The following is a 6,324-nucleotide window of genomic DNA, read 5'->3' as shown; positions in this document are numbered from 1 at the left end:
AAAATTTTGACAGTTTGTCTTTGCTGTATTAACTTATAGGAGTTCCTCGTATGTTCTAGATATGAGTCCTCTGTCAGATATGGGTCCTGCAAATATCTTCTTTGAGACTTGTTCTGAATTTAATTAAGTCCAATTTATCAATCTTTTCTTTAATGGTTAGTGCTCTGTGTGTCCTATTTAAAAAAAAAAAATCTTTGCCTATCCAGAAGTCATAAGGGAATTCTCCTGTGTTTTCTTTTAAAAGCTCAAATTGTTTTACTTTCACATATTTAAGTGTATGATCATTTTGAATTATTATGTACATATACATATATCTTTCTCTTTCTTTTTCTTTTTTTTTTGGCATGAGCTATTGCTAACCAGTTCCTGCAGTACAATTTATTGAAGACCTTCCTTTCCCAACAGAATATTGTCGAAAATCATGTGACCACATATATGAGCATTTATTTTTGGATTTTTTTTTTTTTAAGAATTTTTGTATTTTTTTTTTTTTTAAGATTTTATTTATTTATTTGAGAGAGAGAATGAGACAGAGAGAGAGAGCATGAGATGGGGGAGGATCAGAGGGAGAAGCAGACTCCCTGCTGAGCAGGTAGCCCGATGCGGGACTCGATCCCAGGACTCCAGGATCATGACCTGAGCCGAAGGCAGTCACTTAACCAACTGAGCCATCCAGCGCCCATATTTTTGGATTTTTTTTTTTTAAGATTTTATTTATTTGAGACAGAGAGAGAGTGCATGTGAGAGAGAATGAACATGGGGAGAGGCAGAGGGAGAGGGAGAAATAGACTCCCCGCTGAGTAGGGAGCCTGACGTGGGGCTCAATCCGAGGACCCTGAAATCATGACCTGAGCCAAAGGCAGACGCTTAACCGACTGAGCCACCCAGGTGCCCTGGATTTTTTTTTAAGATTTATTTATTTATTTTAGAGAGACAGAGAGGGAGAGAGAGAGTGGGGGGAGGGGCAAACGGAGAGAGAATCCTGAAGCAGACCCCTTGCTGAGCTCAAAGGCCGATGCAGGGCTCAGTCCCATGTTCCGTGACCCTGAAATCATGAACTGAGTTGGTCATAACTGACTGATCCAGCCAGGCGCCCCTCTTCTTGGATTTTTATTTCTATTGCAGTTGTCTCTTTGTCTAGCTCATGCCAGTAGTACCCTGCCCTTACTATTGTAGCTTTATAAAAAATTCATATCTGTGGGTATAAGTTCTCTACTTTCATTCTTCAAGATTTGCCTTGGCTACTTTAAGTCCTTTATATTTCCATATCAATTTTATAATAATCTGGTCAACCCCCCCCCACCCCCAATCTGCTGGAATTTGGTATTGCATTGAATCTAGAGATTGATTTGGCACACTGGTCATATTAATATAGACTTGAATTTTCAATTCACGAACATGGCATTTCTCTTCATTTACTTAGTTGTTTTTTTTTTTTCTCAGCAATGTTTGATAAATTCCATGTATGCATCTTATACTTTTTTTGTTAGATTTATCCTTAGGTAGTTGACAATTTTTCTCTTTATTTGTGTATTGCTAATATATAGAAATATAGTCAATTTTTGTATATTGAACTTGTTTTCAGTGACCCTGCCATTTATTAACTCTCATATTTGATCTGTAGATTATTTTGGATTTTCTACCTACACAACTATGTTGTATGACTTTTTCATTCATTTTTTTAAATTTATTTATTTATTTATTTATTTTTTAAAGATTTTTATTTATTTATTTGAGAGAGAGAGAATGAGAGAGAGCACATGAGAGTGGGGAGGGTCAGAGGGAGAAGCAGACTCCCCGCTGAGCAGGGAGCCCGATGCGGGACTCGATCCTGGGACTCCAGGATCATGACCTGAGCCGAAGGCAGTTGCTTAACCAACTGAGCCACCCAGGCGCCCAACTTTTTCATTCATTTTTAAACTTTATTTTCTTTCTTTATTGTTGTGGCTAGGAGCTATAATGTACATGGAATAAAAATAGTACATCCTGTTGCCTTCCCAGTCTCAAGGGAAAGTTTTCAATATTTTATCATTTTGTTTGATGTTTGCTGTAAGTTTTTTGGTAGATATTCTTTGGAAAGTTTCATTCTGTTCCTAATTTGCTGAGAGTTTTTATCATCCAATGGGTGTTGATTACTGAGATGATTATATTATGGTTTTCTCCTTTATTCTTTTAATGGGTTGATTAATATTAACATATTGATTGAGGTAATTTTTTTGGATTGAGGTAATTCTATTAATGTTTTGATTTTCAAATGTTAAACCAGCCTATTTTTTTTTTTTTAAGATTTTATTTATTTATTTGTCAGAGAGAGGAAACACAAGCAGGGGGAGTGGGAGAGGGAGAAGCAGGCTTCCTGCTGAGCAGGGAGCCCAATGCCGGCTTGATCCCAGGACTCTGGGATCATGACCTGAGCAGAAGGCAGACGCTTAACGACTGAGCCACCCACATGCCCCTAAACCAGCCTATTTTTAGGGGGGAAAAATCCCACTTGATCTTGACATTCTGTCACCTTTTAAATTGCTTACAATTTTTGTCTTTGTCTTTGTTCATGAGCGAGACTGTTATTTTCCTTTCTTATAATGTCTTTGTTAGGTTTTATATCAATTTTATACTGGCCTCAAAAAACTTGAGTATTTTTTCATTGTCTGTTCTCTGGAAGTGTTTGCGTAAGGCTGGTTTTATTTATTTCTTAATTATAAAATTAAGTGAATTTATCTAGGGTCTGGATTTTCTTTATGGAGTTTTAAATTATAGATTTAATTTCTTTATATTTGGAAAATTGTCCTTTAGAACATGATGAAAGTTGCTGTTGTTTCTTCCCGGTTTGTCATTTGTCATCCCCAGGTAGGGAGTAGGTGCTTTTTGTTCCAGTGCAAAGCATGGCTCACACACACCAGTTCAGATAACAAGAGTCACACAAAGGGTTTCTCACAGTTGGCTTTGCTTTGTGGCTTTATTTCCCCCAGAGCTGATCTTCTAGGAACCAGTCAACAATGGTGTTAATTTAGCATCCTGATATGAACTGAAAGCCTTAATCTTATCCCTGTCCCTTAATATTTTTAGTCAAGGTCAGCAGTGACCTCTATTGCTGAATCCAATGGTGAAAGTCTCAGTCTTCTTACTTGGTCTTTTATTTTTTTATTTTTATTTTTTAATGCTTAACCGACTGTGCCACGCAGGTGCCCCCTTACTTGCTCGTCAGCCACATTTGACACCACTGGTTTCTTTTTCCTTCTTCTTCTTTTTAAGATTTTATTTATTTATCTGACAGAGAGAGAGAGAGAGAAAGAGCGCACAAGCAGGGAGGAGGAGCAGAGGGAGAGGGAGAGGTATGTGGGGCTTGATCCCAGGCCCCTGGGATCATGACCTGAGCCAAAGGCAGCCGCTTAACCGACTGAGCCACCCAGGTGCCGCTGCTTTTTTCTTCTGATTCACTTTATTCACTTGGCTTTCACACTCCATTAATGTTCCTTTGCTCTCCTGTTTGCTGGTTTCTCCTTTTCCTCCTATCTCTAAATGTTGGTGTGCTCCAGGGCGTGGTCCTTGGTCCTCGTCCTTCCTTTGTCAGAGGGCCCTCCCTTGATGATCTCGTCTGTTCTTATCTGCTGATAATCTGTGGCTCGCACATCTCTTCCTGCACTTGAGATGCGTTATCTAATTGTCCAATCTGTATCTCCACTTGAATGTTTAGTAGACTCAAGTTCAACCTGACTAAAACTTACCTCCTGGGCTTCCCCTCCCAAAGCTGCTTCCTCTGGTACCTTCTCCTTGATTAATAGCAGACCCTTTGGAATCATCCTTGACATGTTTGTTTGTTTTTTTTTTAAAGATTTTATTTATTTATTTGAGAGAGAGATAGACAGAAGAGCACAAGCAGAGGGAATGGCAGAGGGAGAGGGAGAAGCAGGCTCTGCACTGAGCAGGGAGCCCGATGCGGGACTCGATCCCAGAACCCTGGAATCATGACCTGAGTCAAAGGCAGACACTTAACCATCTGAGCCACCCAGGCACCCCTGACATGTTTTTTCTTGTACTCCATATCTTATTTGTCAGCAAAATCACGGGGCCCTGTATCTAAAACATATCTAGAGTCTGACCTCCTCTGATCTTCTCTGCTGCAATTACCCTCACCAGGCCAGAATAATTGGTCTGGTCTTGTCTGGATTACAGAAATAGTTACAGAGCAGGTCTTGCTGCTTCTCAATCCTGGCCCCTCAACACAGCATCCATAGTGCTCCTTGTAGAATGTGAGTCAGTTATTTTATGTCACTCCTCTGTTCAACATCTACATTTTTCTCTGAGTAAAAGCCAAGTCCTTACACTGGGTTATGTGGCCCATTTTTGATCTGATCTCACCTCCTTAGCCCCTTGATCCCTCTGCTCCAGCCCTACTTGCTTTCTTGCTGTTCTAGAAACATACATGCACAGTGCCACCTTCATCCTTGTACCAAATGTACCTTGTGCCTGGAGTGTGCTTTCTCCAGGGAGCCTGGTGGTATACTCCCTTTCCTCCTCAGGACCTTGCTCAAATGTCATTGCTCAGTGAGGTCCACATGAACTCCCAGCTTAAAATTGCCACACTAACCTCATGTTCCCCTTGCCGTAAGTTTGGTCTACTTTGTATTTTTAACATAGCACTTTTCAGGGCACCTGGGTGGCTCAGATGGTTAAGCATCTGCCTTCGGCTCAGGTCACGATCACAGGGTCCTGGGATCGAGTCCCACATCGGGCTCCTGGTTCAGTGAGGAGCCTGCTTGTCCCTCTGCCTCTCTCCCTGCTCATGCTTTCTCTCTCTCTCTCTCTCTCTGTATCTCTGTGTCTCAAATGAATAAATAAAATCTTAAAAAAAAACAAACAAAACATAGCACTTTTCATCTAACATACTCTACAGTGTCTTTATTACTATATTGTTTATCTTCTGTTTTCCCTAGGCTAGAGGAGGTGAACTTTGTTTTTCACTCTTGTGTCCCAAGTGCCCAGGACAGTGGAACATAATAAGTATTGAAAAATCATTAAATGCAAAAAAATCATTCAGTGAATGAGTGAGTGAATTTTTATGTGTTGGTTTGTTTTTAGATGTCTCGTTTGTAAGCTCCATGTAGTTTAGTTTTTTTAATCCAGTTTAATACAGACTTAAATATGTTATTATTTAAGTGTTTCCTTTTGTTTTATACTTATTCACTCAAATATATTTTTTATACAGTGTGAGGTCTAATTTCTTTCTTAACAGATAACTTCATTTATAATTATGGCAACCTCATTCAATAAGTTAATCACCCTTTGCCTCAAATTTAAATTGTGACTTTACGGGGCGCCTGGGTGGCTCAGTTAAGCGTCTGCCTTGGGCTCAGGTCATGGTCTCGAAGTCCTGGGATCAAGTCCCGCGTTGGGCTCCCTGCTCAGCGGAAAGCCTGCTTCTCCCTCTCCTGCTCCCCCTGCTTGTGCCCTCTCTCTCTCTAAAATAAATAAATAAAAAATCTTTAAAAGAAATTGTGACTTTACTATGTGTTAAGACATACATAAGACTATTAAGACTGTACTTCTGGACTTCTACTTGCTGCTGACATATTTTATTTTTGATTTGAGGAGCTTTGTAATAAATAGCAGTATCTAGCAGGGCAAGTACCATTTACAGTTTTTGCTTTGGACATACTTACTTCCCCCCGTTTGAATTTAAAAAGTTATATCCAGTGGATCTCCTCCCTGTCTTGTAAAAAAATATTTAAGCACAGTAATAATAAAAAATTGGTTGGCTAAATTGTCTTAAACTTTTAGGTTGATTTTTTTTTTTAAGATTTTATTTATTTATTTGAGAGAGAGAAAATGAGAGAGAGAGAGAGAGCACATGAGAGGGGGGAGGGTCAGAGGGAGAAGCAGACTTCCCGCTGAGCAGGGAGCCCAATGCGGGACTTGATCCCGGGACTCCAGGATCACAACCTGAGCCGAAGGCAGTCGCTTAACCAACTGAGCCACCCAGGCGCCCTTTTAGGTTAATTTTTATGGCTCAGCATTTTGGTAAGTCTTAGATCTCAGGGACATTGTTTTATGTCCTCCATGAACATTTTATTTTCCTTAAGATTTTATTTATTTATTTGAGAGAGAGAGAGAGAGAGAATGAGAGAGAGAATGAGAGACAGAGAGCATGGGGGGGGTAGGGTCAGAGGGAGAAGCAGACTCCCTGCCGAGCAGGGAGCCCCGATGTGGGACCTGATCCCCGGACTCCAGGATCATGACCTGAGCCGAAGGCAGTCGCTTAACCAACTGAGTCACCCAGGCACCCTGTCCTACATGAACATTAAAAAAAAAAATTGGGGGGGGGCA

General features: G+C 40.4%; 1 pseudogene; it reads left to right on the top strand.

Annotated features, from left to right (window-relative positions):
* Positions 1 to 4,556: 4,556 nt before the first annotated feature.
* Positions 4,557 to 6,324, top strand: part of LOC123325101 — a 10,618-nt pseudogene continuing 8,850 nt past the window's right edge.

Source organism: Neomonachus schauinslandi, chromosome 6 (assembly GCF_002201575.2).
Source record: "Neomonachus schauinslandi chromosome 6, ASM220157v2, whole genome shotgun sequence".
Classification (NCBI taxonomy): Eukaryota; Metazoa; Chordata; class Mammalia; order Carnivora; family Phocidae; genus Neomonachus; species Neomonachus schauinslandi.
This window is presented reverse-complemented; position numbering and strand designations above follow the sequence as displayed.